Source organism: Nycticebus coucang, chromosome 6, assembly GCF_027406575.1.
Source record: "Nycticebus coucang isolate mNycCou1 chromosome 6, mNycCou1.pri, whole genome shotgun sequence".
Classification (NCBI taxonomy): Eukaryota; Metazoa; Chordata; class Mammalia; order Primates; family Lorisidae; genus Nycticebus; species Nycticebus coucang.
The window spans coordinates 9928468-9947506 of NC_069785.1; positions in this window are offsets into that span (position 1 = coordinate 9928468).

Below are 19039 nucleotides of genomic sequence, written 5' to 3' on the forward strand. Positions count from 1 at the left end.
CTCACATCACTACCTGAGCTCCACCTGCTGTCACATCCTCTCATCAGAGTGCAAGCCCTAATGTAAACTGCACACACGGGAAGGATCTTGGTTGTGGATCTTGCATTATAAAAATCTAATGCCTGATGATTTGCAGTGGAGATGAAATAAATGTCATTATTATCCCCAAACCATCCCCTATCAACCCACACCTCATCTGTGGAAAAACTGTCTTCCATGAAACCAGTCCCTGGTACCAGAAAGTTCGGGGCCACTGGTTTAAAAGAGGCATTAGAATTCCTGATACCAAAGCCCAAAGACATTTTTTTCTGTGGATCTTTGGGCAAACAGTACTTTATAATTCAGTAAATAGTATCTCCACTAAAACCACCTCAACAAATACATCAGCAAGAATCTCTTGACTCATTAAATTCAAGGGAAAAAAATGAAACTGTATCAGTGTGAATTTTTGTAATATTAGCAATCCTTTGTGAACATTTATTCTTTAAAGGAAGCATTAAGTTGCAGTAGGCTGGAAGTGATAGCCCTAGCAAGAGAATGGAATATGACATTCCTGTTGCCTCAGCTCCACACAGCTGAGCTGAGGCAACAATGGGATTTGTTTACAAGAACTGAAATTATTCATAAGAAAATGTGTTGAGATATGTAACAAAAACACAGGGTAGAAACCTGTCCCATCACTGCTCAAAAGATTTCTAAAACAACTGGGAGAGATTCTTAATAATATAAATAACAGTGATATTTCAAGACTTAGATAAACAGAAAGTGCAGACCCCGAGGATCTGGTAATTATAGCCTAAAAATAAATAGATCAATTAATCAATCAGGCAACTTTTGTATAAAAGTAATTAACAGGGAAAGTAGTTAATAATGTGGCTTCAACTTCCTTGAAAACACAAACATTTACATAAATAGGACCGATATTTCTGATAGTTTGAATTCTTAACTAAAGCTAAATATGTATTTTAAAAGAATAAAACCATCTGACTTCCTGATAAGGAAAATGAGAAACTGCACAATTCGTTTCACATACCGATGATTCTACTGTACATGCTCTGAGTTGAACAGATTTAGTTTCCTTTTTGTCATTTTAGTATTTTAAATAGAAAAATGTTTCTAAAAATATCTGTGCTAGAAAGTTTGATGTGTCAGTTAGGTTTCTTTTGGTTGTAACTGAAGACTCAAATAAAATGAGGTTAACTAGCCGGCCTTTGTTTTCTTATATAACAGGAACAGACCTTCAGGGTAGACGTATTCAGGAATTGCTGATGTTCTGGAGCTTTCTATCCTTCTATCCTGCCATATTCAGCATGCCAGTGACATCTCACTGTGCTGAGGCACCATGATTCCCACAATCCCGCTCACCCCATGCAGATGTAACACCGTCCAATGGGGTACTGGGCTTTCTTCCCCTTATCAGTGTATTTTAATTAGTGAGCAACATCTTTCTAAGAAGGAAAAGTTCCATTTTATCTCACTGGCAAGGATTAGGACACATATCCATACATAAACCAACCCATGGCTACAGGAATAAGAGTTTTATGATGAGCTTAGACCATTCACTCCTCACTTTAGGGACGAGCAGCAGTGAGGACAATAACCACATCTGAGACTCTCATTCAGGGCAGTAAGACTATCCAAACAAAATCAATGTGTTACAGGTGAGGAAAAATGATGGCAGAGGGTGTTACCTATTGAGAGGGCAATCAGGGTGACTGCCAAAACGGGTGAACTCATTCATTACAAAAAGTAAGACCAGATGACCCAGGGAGTCCATGCATACTGTTGTTTCTGCCGTAAGGAAAAACTTCATCTACCATTGATGGCTTTGGCAGATAGAGGAAAAAAGTGAACCCCAAGTAGAGAATAAATTCATTAACTATTATTCTAGAAAGTGGCTAGACTTTTGGAAAAAAAATAAACAAGCTCTTAGGTAGTTGCTATTGTAGCTGCTGTTGATTTGCAGTAGGAGAAAGGCTCCTGGTTGACGGGAGGTCAGATTGTCCTGTGAAGGGGCAGAGCACATTCTTTGAACTTCCAGAAGTTAGAAAGTTGCCAAAACCCTAAAATGAATCCTGGAAGATTAGGGAAAAGAACTAGAACAGTGGATCTCAGTTAAGATTGATTTTTGAGTCTTCTGAATGAAGCTTTTCAAGAACGTAAAAATCTTTAAAATAAAATGGTTTTACTCTCTCCTGTTTTACATAATATTTCGTTTCATAGAAATTAACCCAAAATCAATGGAATTATATTAGGCAATATGAGATCTCTTCCTTTTCATCAACTTTTCAGATATTTTATAAAGAGAGTAACTTAATGTATACATGACCTATGTGTTTATGATTTAATAAAATAATAAATACATTACCCTCCAAAAAAAGACAGTAACTTGTTAATATTTATTTTAATACTATAGTTATTTTAGATATTTACCCTAAAATATTTCTATATCATAACAGACGGAATAATTATTGTTTTAGATGTCTTAGACATACTAAAGTGTAAAAAGAAAAGTTTCTTAAAGCCACTCAGGATAAACAAGCCACAGTGCCGTGTGAGCTGTTGCTCTGTTGTGGATGCAAAAGCTACACTTTTATCATGCCAACTTTTTCAGTTAAGATTTCCTGTTTCTCCTGTGATGTTTACCTGGTCTGCTGTGATTCTCACAGTCAGCCAACGATTTTGGTGCACAATTTGACAGATTTCAGCGATGTTTTTATCAATTCTGCTTGTTACTGGCTGCCCTGACCCTTCTTCATCACTGACCATTTCTCTCCCCTAAGAAAACATTTAATACACTTGTACACTGCCATTTTCTTCATGGTATTGTCCCCACAATGGGGGGACTTGGATGACCATATACCCCTGATTTCACTTACACTCATGCCAGTTTAACAAGGAATTTAATGGTTTGCTCATTGCTTTAATTCAAGCTCTGACTTTCTCTGCCTGCACACAAAACACGATGAAAACAATAAATTCCACTCAGCAAGACACCACCAAAACTTACGCTGAATGTCATCATTCTTTGTGACATTTACAATTTCAGCTAAGCTACTCTCGAACAAACTTCTACAACCTTTACTGTTCCACTCCATACTTAATTATAAACTAAAAAAACAGAACGCAGTTTAGAGAACAAAAAACTGGATGCAAAAGCAGTCATCAGACCTGACCACACACACAGTTTTCACAGGAGGCAATTAAGTCTCCAGGTCCTTGCAGGGCAGACAGGCTAACACCATACCCATATAGGGAGCTGAGAGAAAGAAGCTGTTCTTATCTATCCCCAAGAAGCTGTCCCTCTTTTCAAGGAGCCAGCTGCCTGTACTGTTCCCAGTAATCTCACAATGCTCACTGCCCCTAAAGACCTTTGTACAACCTCTCTGTGGGGGTAAAGTCAAGCCTCAGCAAGACACTTCTTATCCTTTCACCAAGCCCTGTGCTGGGGATGCCAGTACCCACTGTGTCTTCCTGTGTGCATACTCTCTGAAATATCCCAATCTTCTTTCAGTCATTTATCCCCTTGCCTCACCATCTGCATTCCCTAACTAATAAAACATTTCATAAATTCCAATTTAAATGAATACATCCAAAAGACGGTTTCCTCTGCCTGCACTCCTCAGCCTAGTGCTCCATCCAACACGCCCATCCATAGGATTTTATTATTGTATTTTGATGGCATGGAACATATTTTGTAAATATTTTATTAAATTTTATAATGAATTTTTTGTAAATAAAGATACATTTAGTTATAGCTTTCTATTTCCCCTATGTATGAAACTTTAGGGGCAACTTTTGGGACACTTGTGTAATCTATTTATATTTTATTTTAATATTTATAATACAATAGTATTTCGATTTATACATTTGTCATTAAGACTTCTTTCTCCTATAATTTAGATTAACATGGATCATTTATTCATTACCATACATTTATTGATTACATACAAATTGTGTTTCCAGAAGAGATGATGAGTAAGGCATAATACATATATCCAAGAAGTTTAATATCAAGAAGTCGACCTATGTAACCCAGCGTGCTGGATATGTTATATAAGAAAAAAAGTAGAGGAGGGTTATAGTAGACCTATGTAACCCAGCATGCTGGATATGTTATATAAGAATAAAAGTAGAGGAGGGTTATAGTCGACCTATGTAACCAAGCACGCTGGATATGTTATATAAGAATAAAAGTAGAGGAGGGTTATAGTAGACCTATGTAACCCAGCACGCTGGATATGTTATATAAGAATAAAAGTAGAGGAGGGTTATAGTCGAACTATGTAACCAAGCACGCTGGATATGTTATATAATTATAAAAGTAGAGGAGGGTTACAGTAGACCTATGTAACCCAGTGCGCTGGATATGTCATATAAAAATAAAAGTAGAGGAGGGTTATAGTAGACCTATGTAACCCAGTGTGCTGGATATGTCATATAAGAATAAAAGTAGAGGAGGGTTATAGTAGACCTATGTAACCCAGCATGCTGGATATGTTATATAAGAATAAAAGTAGAGGAGGGTTATAGTAGTCTTATGTAACCCAGCATTCTGGATATGTCATATAAGAATAAAAGTAGAGGAGGGTTATAGTAGACCTATGTAACCCAACGCGCTGGATATGTTATATAATAATAAAAGTAGAGGAGGGCTATAGTAGACCTATGTAACCCAGCGTTCTGGATATGTTATATAAGAATAAAAGTAGAGGAGGGTTATAGTCGACCTATGTAACCCAACGCGCTGGATATGTTATATAAGAATAAAAGTAGAGGAGGGTTACAGTAGACCTATGTAACCCAGTGCGCTGGATATGTTATATAAGAATAAAAGTAGAGGAGGGTTACAGTAGACCTATGTAACCCAGTGCGCTGGATATGTCATATAAGAATAAAAGTAGAGGAGGGTTATAGTAGACCTATGTAACCCAGCGTTCTGGATATGTTATATAAGAATAAAAGTAGAGGAGGGATATAGTCGACCTATGTAACCCAGCATGCTGGATATGTCATATAATAATAAAAGTAGAGGAGGGTTATAGTCGACCTATGTAACCCAACGCACTAGATATGTCATTTAATAATAAAAGTAGAGGAGGGTTATAGTAGACCTATGTAACCCAGCACGCTGGATATGTTATATAATAAAAGTAGAGGAGGGTTATAGTAGACCTATGTAACCCAGCGCGCTGGATATGTTATATAAGAATAAAAGTAGAGGAGGGTTATAGTCGACCTATGTAACCCAGCGTGCTGGATATGTCATATAAGAATAAAAGTAGAGGAGGGTTATAGTCGACCTATGTAACCCAGCGTGCTGGATATGTCATATAAGAATAAAAGTAGAGGAGGGTTATGGTAGACCTATGTAACCCAGCATGCTGGATATGTTATATAAGAATAAAAGTAGAGGGGGGTTATAGTCGACCTATGTAACCCAGTGTGCTGGATATGTCATATAAGAATAAAAGTAGAGGAGGGTTATGGTAGACCTATGTAACCCAGCACGCTGGATATGTTATATAAGAATAAAAGTAGAGGGGGGTTATAGTCGACCTATGTAACCCAGCACGCTGGATATGTTATATAAGAATAAAAGTAGAGGAGGGTTATAGTCGATCTATGTAACCCAGCGCGCTGGATATGTTATATAAGAATAAAAGTAGAGGAGGGATATAGTCGACCTATGTAACCCAGCGTGCTGGATATGTTATATAAGAATAAAAGTAGAGGAGGGATATAGTTGACCTATGTAACCCAGCGTGCTGGATATGTTATATAAGAATAAAAGTAGAGGAGGGATATAGTCGACCTATGTAACCCAGCGTGTTATATAAGAATAAAAGTAGAGGAGGGATATAGTCGACCTATGTAACCCAGCGTGCTGGATATGTTATATAAGAATAAAAGTAGAGGAGGGATATAGTCGACCTATGTAACCCAGCATGCTGGATATGTTATATAAGAATAAAAGTAGAGGAGGGATATAGTCGACCTATGTAACCCAGCGCGCTGGATATGTTATATAAGAATAAAAGTAGAGGAGGGTTATAGTCAACCTATGTAACCCAGCGTGCTGGATATGTTATATAAGAATAAAAGTAGAGGAGGGTTATAGTAGACCTATGTAACCTAGCATGCTGGATATGTTATATAAGAATAAAAGTAGAGGAGGGTTACAGGTTGTATATAACCAGGTAAAGTCAAAGAGAGAATACAAGTGAAATCTATTTAACTCATTTACTTAACAACATTGTATTTACTGTCTAATATGTACGATCATGCTGCCAGAATTTGAGAGTGTAAACCTGGCACAGCTGTTTTACTTTTGAAGCTTCAAGTCATGGAGAAATGCTCACTAGGTTGTAATGATGGGGAAGACGAGTGATACAACTTCGATTTCAGAAGATCATGCATGAAAAGGTTCAAGCATGAAAGTTAAATAAGAGAGTTCCACATAGGCAAAAGTAGCAACAAATTGCAGGCATTTTAAAGCAAACCAGGGAGGGCATGGGGACATAAAATGCCATGGCACCACATTTAGGGATGGGCAAGTAGTTTGATATAGTTGGAGCAACAATTCTTATACTTTATTATGCATGTGAATCAGCTGGGTATAAAATTAAAACATGGATTTCATCCACCTTTAAATTCATAGGTCTCTAAAATTTTGTTTGTATAGAACTAGACTCTCTTTTTAATAAAAACTTTATGCCAGTGGTCAATGGATCACAAATGAAAAAAACTAGAACCCAGGCCCAACCTCCTTTATAGAGGCATTTAAATAAGCAACAATTAAGTTCATATTCATTTGTATATATGTAATACATATAAAACAATTAAGTTTATGTATGTGTGTATGTATATGATGGTCTTAAAGGAGTTTAAATAAAATGAATAAACAATTTTTATTAATAGAACAAATTTTGATGATAATTATTTCAACTCAGAAATTATGTCATTAGTTTCCTATCGCTGCTATAACAAATTATCATAAACTTAGTGGCTTAAAACAAACTTATAACCTTACAGTTCTTTAGGTCAAAAATATGGTACAGATTTCACCATATTCATCAAGGTATCAGAGGGAATAAATACTACAGAAGAGAATTCTCACTCTGACTGCTGAAAGAATGAAATTCTCTGCTCTTGCTGATTTTCTCACCTCTATAACTTCTTAGAACATGGAAAAGGTTGCATTTATCCCCTTATACAGAAAGATCAATTGGAATTTGGAATTTAGATCCATTTGCTATGGTCTAAATATTTGTGTACCCCCACCTTTCACCCCTAATTCATATGTTGAAATCGTAACCCACAGTGATAGTACTAGGAGGTGAATTATGTGGGAGGTGAGAGAACTATGAGGGTGACAGGAAGGCCACCCTATGAGGAAGGAGGCCCTCATGAGACACTGAATCTCCTATAGCCTTGACCTTGAACTTCCCAGCCTCCAGACCCAGCTGCAATAAATTCCTGTTATTTACAAGCCACTCAGTCAATTATTTTTTGTTATAGCAGCCCAAATGAACTGCTATAACAAGACATCATTTGACAGAACCTGTCTTACTCTGAAATAGAATAACTCTGCCAATGAGTGATTAAGTAAGAGAAGGTTAGAAGACTTAGGACAAATGAAACACATTGTATTTGGAAAAATTGGTTATAAGGGTGCTCTTAGTACCTGTTCTAGCCAATTCTGCCTTCTTTAACAAGTTTCAGAAAGTAATTCTGAGTAATGTTCTGGACATATTTGTTTTGCTCTTTTCTTTTCAATAATCCGTTTTATTTTATTAGACTTGCTAGAGAAAAAAAAATGTTCCTTTGAAACAAAACACCACGTTTCCATGGAACATATGGTACGCTTATGTGAATATATTTGATCAGAAATTACAAAAAAAACTTATTGAAAGTAGGTAAATAATTCTTAGTATTCTCCTTTATCTAAATTTAATTGCTCTTAAAGTTTATTTATAAAAAGTTAAATGTTTATAATGAAACTATATAGGAAGAAATATATTAATAGAAATTTTCTGTAGATGTATCCTCTGAATTTAAAAATTTTAAAAGGTTTTTTCTTTAAGTTTTAAAACTTGATTTTATGCTTTACTAATTCACTGAATAAATAGTTGAATATGTAGAAGAGAGTTACTTAAAAATTCTCAAGACACATTTCTCTTTGCCTACCATTGTGAAAAAAGAAATTTAGGATGGATTCGGATTTTATAAGCTGTTTTATAATGAGAAGAAAATGATTCTCATAAAAAAGGAATAACTGATCATTTGTAAGCTTGAAATGAAACATTTAGAAAGCTTACCTTTTATAATGAAAATGTAATCCTAAAATTGACAGATGATAGATTTTACAAATACCTCAGTGTATGGAAATCTATCAGGAAAATGACAAAATGATAAAAGAGAATGCTGCTCAGGAATATTAGTGAAGACTGAAACTTGTGCTAAAAAAGCCATCCTACTGCTGAGAACATCATTAGAGCTATTAACCAACCAGTATGCAATGCCAAACCCACATACTTGGAGTGATTGATTAGAAAGTAACTGAGTTTATACTTAGTGCACTTGGCCAAAAGAGCAGAAATAATGTAAAACTGCTATAAATTACCAAGCTCGTTTTTTCAAATCAAGGAAGCACGAATATTTAATGCAACAAAAAATATGAAATAATCTCTTTCCAGAAAAGCAAAAGTCACTAAAATTTATAAAAACAGGAAATAAGGGAAGATATATACAAAAATGGAGACCAAATGAATGGTAGGGGAAAAGGATTTGAGCAACTTACATATTTCATTATCTATCATTACTTTCACTGTTATACTAGTTATCATTCTACCAGCCAACATTCCAAATATAGTATATGCATGAATCATCACTGCAACTCCATGAAGTGTAATGGGTTGCTCATTTTACAAATAAGAAATCTGAGACAACGTACGGATAATTAACTTTCCCAGCGGCATCTGGTCAGTAAAGGGTAGAACAAGGATGTGATGCCAGTGTAACTGCAGGACCGTTTCTCATTTTAACCATTCTACAATAATGGGTCTAATTACTCCCAAATAGCTTTATATACTACAGCTCTATTTTAAAAAATACATATTTTTCCCAATTTAAGAAATTTAGAAAGGGAGAACAAGTGCATTAGGTACATTATTAGTACACTAAATTATCAGTGGTTTCTAGATAGTGTTCTTATATCACGGCCTTCATACACGTATAAAAAAGGTTATATACTAGAGATGAACAAATGCATTATAAAATGTAAAATCTTGAGTAAGATTATGAACATAAAAATAACATAAGCTTCATAATATTTTGTAAAGAAAAAACAGAAGAATTTCTTAGTGACACTAAGAATCAGAGTCCAAGTTCTGAATTAGATACATTCAAATTTCAACTTTGCCACATAGAAGCTGTGTAAAGTTGATGAGGGGTTTGAGTCTCAACAATCTCACTGGTTCAATGAAAATAATAGGCTAATCCGTTGACCAAGATTATCTTGACAATTGTTATGAGTTAATGTATATTTAATGCCAAGCAAAATACTTGACAAACAGTAAGCAATTAAAACCACCACCACAACTGAAAACAATAGGTGGTTATTTTATTTTTCCATTGTAGTCAAACATGCATATGCAAATAATTACAGATTTAGCACTGCAAGATGGGCAAATAGAGCCCTCCAGCAATTGTCTCCCTTGAGGAACCTGAAATTGAACAACTATCCATGCAAGGAAACACCTTCCCAAGAACTGAAAGTTCAGCTGAGCTGCCACAGTGCTTGGTGTAAGCATAAGAAGAAGAAAAGGCACTTTGAAGAAGTTAGGAAGAACAGTCTCAGATTGTACATATATACTCTCTTCCCCTCAACTCAGGCAGTGCAGTGAGAAGAGATAATCTGTATGCTTGGAAGAAGGAAAAAGAAGTGACTATGGGAAGTGGCACTGGAACTCAGGGCCAGCCCTGCCACACTGGAACACAACACAGGCAGAATTCCCCTGGTTCCAGAACAGTGAGCTTTAGACCCATCTGGGCCTAGAAAGAAATCTGCTGCCCTAACAAGAAAAGCCCAACTACCTGCTCATTTTACAACTAACTGACTACAGTGGCCTCTACTACTGAATAAATTTCAGTGGTAGCCAAGCAGTAATGATGGCGGCCCGTGGCTGGGCCCTGATTCTGTATTAGTCTGGGGAGTTATGGGCCTGGAGTGCAACTCAGCATAATATCAGCTGTGATGACCACTGGGACAGCTGTGTTACATCTTTCCCAACTTAACGCTACAGTGCAAGGAGAAACTCCTTCCATTTGGGAGAAGGATAAGGAAAAGAACAAGGGATTTACTCTTGACCCTAGTACCAGGCTCAACAATGAAACACACACTCACCAAAACAATGAAAACCCTAAAGCCAGGACACTGCTCCTGGGCAATGCTTCTAGACTCGCTCAAGGCCAGAGGGTACCCCAGGAAGGAGAGACCAGAGTCCGCATTAGTTTCACCACCAACTGACTAAAGTGGCTTTGGGCCTTGAACAAAAATCAACAGCAGTCAGGCATTAGCTTAAGTAAGCGAAGCAGCCATAATCCCAGCTGAGGGCTTCAAGTAGTGTCACCCTGAACAACGCAACCTGCGGTGACCATAGGAGTGCCCACATCATCCCTCCTCCAACTCCTAGCGAGAGACTCCTTTCCTTGGATGAAAGAAAGGAAAACAAACTGAGGACTTTCCCTAAGAACACAGAGAATTCTACTTGATCTTTCCAAGGTCAGTTGGGTATCTAAGAATCTGCAAGAGAGTCAGAGTGTAACTAGCCTTCGAGCATCCTCTAGTGCTGAAACAGCTACAGAAACCACGAGGTTCAGAACTCAACAGTCTCCTTTGAATTCTTAGAAGGTCCTCTGAAGAAAACAATCCTATTTACAAAAAAAAAAGAAAAAATAAATAAGCAAAAAAACTCTAGGAATAAATGTAACCCAATAAGTAAAAGATCACCACAAAGAAAACTATAAAACACTGATTAAAAAAATAGAAAAGGACATTAAAAAAAATGGAAAAATATCCCACATTCATGGAATGTAAGAACACTGTTAAAATAACAAAATGATCCAAAGCAATTTACTGATTCATAGCAATACCCATCAAAATACCAATAACATTCCTCACAGAAATAGGAAAAAAACCTTAAAATTCATATGGAACCACATAAGACTGAATAGATAAAGAAATCCTTAGCAAAAGGAATAAAGCTTGAGGCATCTCTCTACCTTGTGTTGAAATATATTACAGAGCTATAGTAACGAAAGCAGGACAGTAATGGCATCATAAAAACCTAGCGCAATGGAACAGAATAGAGGGAGAAACAAATACTTATGTGTAAAGCCAACTCACCTTCACAAAGCTGCCAAGAATGTATGCTGGGGAAAGGAGAGTTTTCCATAAACGGTGCTAGCAAAAGTGGATATCCATGAAAGATCCCTATATATCACCATATACAAAAATCAAATCAAATGGATTAAAGAATAAAATGTAAGATATGAAAATATGAAACGACTAGAAGAAAACATTGAAGAAATGTTCTGGCACATTGTTCTGGGAAAAGATTTTTTACGTAAGTCCTCAAAATCACAGATAACCAAAGCAAAAACAGATAAATGAAGTGATACCCTGCTAGAAAGATTCTATACTGCAAAGAATATAAACCACCTGAGATATCCTACACAGTAGAAGAAAATTCATACATACCACCCATCTGACAAGGTATTAATAAGAACATACTATAACGAACTCAACTCAGTAAGAAAACTGCAAATAATCTGATTGAAATTGGCAAAAGTTCTCAATCAGTATTACTCAAAAGAAGACATACAAATAGCCAATAGATACAGGAAAAAATATTCAATATCACCAATCATCAGGAAGATGCGAATGAAAACCAAAGTGAGAAATCATCTCACCTCAGTTAAAATGACTATTATCAAAAAGACAGAAAATAGCAGATGATAGTAAGGATGTGGAGAAAGGGGAACACTCAAACACTATTAGAAGTATAAATTAGTACACTACGGAAAACAGTACAGAAGTTCATGAAAAACTAAAAACAGAATTACCTCATGATCTAGGAGTCCTATTACTGTGTATGTATCCAAAGAAAGAAAATCAGAATATAAAAAAGGTATCTGCACTCCCATGTTTACTGTAACATTATTCACAACAGCCAAGATATAAAATCAACCTCAGCGTCCATCAAAGGATAAATGAATTAAAAGTGGTATATATACACAAAAGAATATAATGCAGCCAGTAAAAAGAATGAAATCCTGACATCTGAAGAAATATGGAGGGAACCTGAGGTTATCATGCTAAATGAAATATGCCAGACCCAAGAAGACAAATATTGCACATTCCTACTTACATGAGAGAGCTAAAAATTACTGATCTCATGGAGCTAGTGAGTGGAATAATGGTTACCAGAAGCTGGGAAGGTGGGGGGGGGGGGTAAAGAGAGGTTAGTTAATTAAATAAGTTGTGTTTTTTGATAGCATGGTAGGTAGGGCAAATATAGTTAAGAAGAATTTATTGTATAACGCAAAATAACTAGAAGAGAGTATCTGGAATATTTTCAACACAAAGAAATGATAAATGTTTAAGGTGATAGATATACCAATTACACTGATTTGGTCACTACATATTGTATGCATATTACCAAAACAGCACGTGTACCCATAAATATGCACGTTTTTTATCCTATCTCATATCAATAAAAAATGAAAGTGAAATGTTAAAATACTAAGCCCCCCCAAATTAGAGGTTTATTTATGAGGAAAAAGATGTATTTTAAAACAATATTACATTTTCTCAATTTTTCTTATTTTTTTCATTTAGTATTACAATTAAGTGTAACATTATAGAGAAGAGGATGAAAGGCAAAGAGCCCTGGCCCATTAAAATATTACTGATGTGTATAAAACACGTAAAAATCAGTTTATTCATTTGTACTTCAAAATAATTTTTTGGTACCAAGAAAAAAGTTCAAATTAGTATTTGACTTTTAATTGAATGCATCTCTCAGTTTGCAACATAGATAGGAGACCATGCCAAATTATTCAGCAACAGAGTTCCACAATACATTCTTAAATAAACATATCGGATCGACAGTATTTCTCCCAGCTCAGCTTTATCCTTATGTGTTATAAACTTATTCTAGGAGCATTTCAGTCAGTACATATTAGAAAAACTGACACTGAGTTTTCAATTCAATTGCATCCTTTACCTTGGTTTAAGCACTTTCATCTTTTGACTAAAATATAATATTCAAAATTGAAAGAACTTTGACTATATAAAAATGTTCTACCAAAAAAAAAGCCCTCTAGCCTATATTTCATTATACTACATATATTCTTCATTTTTTTTTTTTTGCCATTAGTGGAATGTCAGACTTCATATATTAATCACTGAGTTAAATCCCATATTTATACTATAATAATTTATTAATAATAAGCCCAGTTTAACATCTACTGCATGCATGGCCATTCCTGAACTATATTTTACATTTTTACTTTCTTGAAACATAAAGTACTTCAACTGAATTTATTTTTAATATCGGCTTGTTTGGTGTTAAAAGTTTAAACTACATCTTTTGGAAGATGATTTGAAGTTTTAGCAAATAATAATAATGTGAAATCCACACATAACAGAAAATTCCAAACCACTTTTTATTGACACGTTTCCTAAACACAATTTTGTCCCAGAGTAGTCATGTAGATAGAACTTTAAATTTCCCTTGACCAAACAGGAAAGCGCAAATATCACAATGATGACATTTTATTCTCAATCAGAATTTTTTTCTTCCAAAATTAAAACACCAAAATGTTTGCTGTTTTATTTTTCTAAATGAATGTCCATACACTGTCCTAGTTGACCCACTGTGTATTGATCACATATTTGATGCATTAGGAAGTCTGGCTGACTACTAACCTATATTTTCCTGCTATTCCTTAGTTTTAGAGTACAACAAGATATATAATTGTAAATAAAAAACACCTGTCATATTTTTATTTTATTTAGAGTTAAATGGAATCAGTAATAAATTAATGTTTAATAAGGTAAAATTACCAACCCATGCCATTAGTAACAACTGGAATATATAATTTATATTTTCTTTAGTTTATTAATATAATGAGCAAAAATTAAATTCTAAGGTGTCTAATTTTTTTTTTTTCAGTATGGACCGGGGACAGGTTTGAACCTGCCACCCCCGGTATATGAGGCCGGCGCCCTACTCCTTGAGGCACATGTCTAATTTTTATGACAAAAATATCCCAACTTTTAAGTGTGTATATAATTATACCAACACATAACATGTATAGAGCTGTGGCAATAAATCATTGTCTTTCAGCATCAAGAATATTAATGGAGGTTGTCTAAATCATCTGTAGTCCTATTCCTCAAAATTTGTATATATTCATTGTTGACATTTCTTCATGTAAATTTGTGCTACATTAATGAATATTCCCTTGCTGTGGTGTGATGACATTGATATGTATGTTATTTTAATAGACCTCAGTTGTTTTAGAATTGCGTAGTTCTTTTTAAAAGCAATTATGAAAAACAGCAGTCAAGATGACAGAAAGGGTCTTCTAGCTAGAACTTAGTAAATCATTCCTATTGTGTACTAAATTGATATGCTATAGGAAAGCCAGGAGGCTTGAATTTCTCTGTTTTTAGGACAGATCCACCTCATTACCTTTACTTTTGCCTGCTCCAGTTCCTCACTGCAGGCCCACTGAGAGACTCTACCTTCAGCCTGCATCCTGTCAAGTTCCAGAATAGAAAGGCCAATCTAACACAGGAAGAAAATGTAAGAACTGCAAACATCTTTCCCCAGTCTGGAATATATCTTTTCTCAGCCTAGGACTCAGTGTACCCAGGAAGCACAGTCTACTGTTTTCTGGTCCACAAATCTGTCTTGAATAGTGTTAAAGTTTAGCACAGAAAATTATAAATATCATTTTTAATACTATTGCACAGAAAAGTCCTGCTAACATTTTGATGCAGCATACCACAGATGCACACACACATCACATAATACAAAAAAAAAAAAAAAATACTGCCTGAGTGAGAGCTGGAAAGCTAATCATTTCATTTGGGAAGTAAACTCAGAACTAAGCATAGAAGGGCAGGCAAATGGGAAGAAAGCCCACTGGGGAGCATTAATGGATAAGTTATCACTGTGAGAGAGTCAGCCAGGCACAGGCCTGCTGAAAACTCCAGGGAAACTGTAGAGAACATGATTCAGAGCTTTCCGACCCAGTGGGTGAGGAACTTGGAGTACTTATTCACAAACTCCACCTGTTATTGGCTGAGAGCTGCTCTCAAGAGTGTTAACCAGTCTGCCATTTCAGGCCTGTCATGCATATGCCTGGGGATAGAGTCCTCTGGCCTTTGAAGAAAGCTGAGGAAGAATGAGTGTCCAGGGAAAGGGGAGACATCTATAGAACCCACTATACAGGCAGAATACTCTGAATTTTTCTTACCTTGCTTTTTAACTTTTTATCATATCTATATCTTATCCTTTTTAACACAACTTTATCATCCTTATTAATATACCGTTTTATAACAGCATATTGCTATATTGTTTTCTACTTTCTGCTATAGAAAATTTCAAGCTTGCTATTTCATAAGCTTGCTATTAATAATATACCAAATTATTACCATTTTTACAATAAATTTTAGAAGTAGAATAATAGTCAAAGAATTTGCACATCATAAACTTTGACTAGTATTTTTTAATTGTTTAGCCTAAAAATTGTACCATTTTATATTCTTTCTAATAGAATTATTAAATATCTGCTTCCTTACATCTTTTCCATTACTGTTTTTTCAATGTTTGTAAGCTTTTTGGAATTTTTTTCTTTCAAGTTATACTACTTATGGTAGCAACCATGGTTATCCTAAATGGTCATTTCAGGCAGGGCACTGCTGGGCAGGCCCTAACCATGCCAGAAGAGTCTACATGCCAAAATGTGGAGACTGTTTATATACTTCCAAGGTCTTCTATCACAGATAAAGTTAGAAAACTGGACGCTCCAAGGACCACAGTATCATCAAGAACTCAAAGTACAAAGTACACTCAGTAATGCACTTAGTAAAATAATGACTAAGTACAAATTTAGCCCAAAGAAAGAATACTTTGAAGATGTAACTACTGTAAGATAGGGTATACTGTGTAACCTTGTAACCTACGCAAGGGAATCCGTTTGACATATACTGTAAGGATTAATAATATTACTAATGCCTACCATGAGGATCTAAGAATAAAGGGAAACAGGGCAGAACAGCTCTTTTGAGAAGATATCCTTGCTGTTCTCTGGAATTGCTGGCTTTTTTATAAATAAAAGTGAAACTATGGATCTCTCTTTTCCACTTCCCTGATGACTGGCTTAGGTGATAGGTGGATGGACTCCTTGTTCCGGCAGCACTTACACAATGAAGGGCCAGCTGCCCAAATCTGTTTCTTTACCACACGATATTAGTAGTATTAGGATTGTAGGTTTAACTTCTGTGCAAATCCTCAATAGACTTTCTTTCTTCATTGATGTAGTCCTCCGAATCTTTTTAAGAACTATACACACTTTTGACACTCAATTTCCTCCTATAATAAAAAAAAAAAAATACTGCCACACTTTCTCCATCTTGACTTTCCCAAGACTGACACTGACAACTGATCTTGACAGGTGGTCTTTCTTGGGTGCAGAGTTCAAAACTTTTAATTCAAGGGTCCCAGGCTTCCCCCATGTTGCTCAAGCTGGCACAACAGATAAAGCTTAGATGTCATCCTCAGGTAGATGACTACTAAAACACATTTGTTGTTTTGAGTCAGAAGTTTTGTAAACAGGAGCACTTTTTATAATTGTATACATTTAAAACTCAATAAAGACTGTTTTCCTAACCATTGACCAAAATTTTACTATAAGACTTTATTCCTGAGTGTGATACAGGAACATTTCTAATTTTCTAGTGTGATAATGTACCCTTCGTTCCCTGGTATGTTTTTAAATAGCATCTAAGCAATAAATTATCAAGTTTAAAAATTTTGATGTCCGGGGCGGCGCCTGTGGCTCAGTGAGTAGGGCGCCGGCCCCATATGCCGAGGGTGGCGGGTTCAAACCCAGCCCCGGCCAAACTGCAACCAAAAAATAGCCGGGCGCTGTGGCGGGTACCTGTAGTCCCAGCTACTCGGGAGGCTGAGGCAAGAGAATCGCGTAAGCCCAGGAGTTGGAGGTTGCTGTGAGCCGTGTGACGCCATAGCACTCTACCAAGGGCGATAAGGTGAGACTCTGTCTCTACAAAAAAAAAAAAAAAAAAAATTTTGATGTCCAACACTCTCCTAAGCATTTAAAAGCATTGAAATACTATAAATAGAATCTCTTTGTTTGGTTCTTCTAGGCAGAAAACCTTTTAATTAAGAAGAAAATATTACAGCACTATGTTTAGCTGAGGACGTGTTTTAATAATTATGCTGTGCACCCAAGGACCAACTGGCAATACAATATCCTGACACTGAGAAGTTTCTGTAGATTTCGCTAAAATTTTTTGACTAACATTCACTTACACAGTTACAAATTCTGTTAAACTGGTCTAACATTCGACATCACCAAAATTAAGTAGACTGGCATAAGTGTCTTTAACGGCTGGTTAGGTTCTATGTGTGGCTCGTCAGTGCCTTCTGTATCTGGAGTAGGTGCTACAACCAGAGTCGGATTTTTAAAGCATTGATTTCAGTCAACAAATATGTGGTTAGAAACTTTTACAATCCAGCAAAGTGAGGGACCCTTCCTTATGAATGTGCATTAATCTCAGTCAGCTAACACATTCATTCTTGTACAATACAAGCTTTAAATTCAAAAGTAAGGGTACATTATATAAGTTAGATCAAATAGGCAATTCGCCTATCTTTCCAATTTTTCTTTCTAGTTCTCTAGGTTTGGTATTTGAAGCCTTTCCAGGGTAAGTTGAAATTTTAAATTGACTTCCCTTTCTCCTGAATAAGCGCTCTTTGAAGCCATTCTCACTCTAAAACAGCCAAATGACAGGATAAATACTGTCCATACCAGGGTGGAAGTACTTAACTTTATCAGAGACAGACAAATATCACCATTATGTTTCACCCTCCCCGCTAGTGAGGTCTAAATAGCCTTGCAGAGGCCTTTCCTGACCCTGATCTGGGTTCTGACTAAACATGGAACTTTCACAAGTTAGTTACTCCTCTTGTCGTATCACCTCCTTCAATAGGCGTGATGAACACTTGTCTGCCAGAGAACCAAGGTCTCCCTCCTTCACCAGCACCTGCACTGGGAAGGGTGTTTTCTTCTTAACATTCTGTTTGTGATTACCTAACCTTGGTGAAATAAAAGACATAAATACATGTTCATAGGGGACATTTCTCTATTAAACATAATACTGTTTTTATTCCCCTTGTAAAATAGCTCAGATAACTGTGCTTAAGCAGAAAGATATCATGGATAGGAAAGTGTCAATATTAGTTACTACAGTCTGGCCAGAATAGTATTTTGACTTTTTCTTGTTTTGTTTGTCTATCATAAACTTGTATCCCTGTATAGACTTCAGTAATAGTAGTTCACACTGTAGTCACTAGAATATTTAGACCAGGTGTAGGCTCAAAACTCAAAACGAGCAAATGTTTCAGTACTTGTCTGACAACTGTAAAAGACTGATGACCCAGTTCAAGCAGGCAGGCAGGCAGGAGTTCCTGCTTACTCGCAGGAGGATCAGTCTTTTTGTTCTATTTAGGTCTTCAACTAACTGATGAGGGTTACCCAAATTAGAGACAACTCACTGTATCAATTCAAATATTAATCTCATCCAAAAACACAGACACACCTAGAATAATATTGGATCAAGTATCTCAGCACTGCATTTTCTAGTGAAATGGGCACATACCACCCAAGCACATCTCATTCGATTCGAAAGAATAAGATAATGGGAAATAAGACCTTA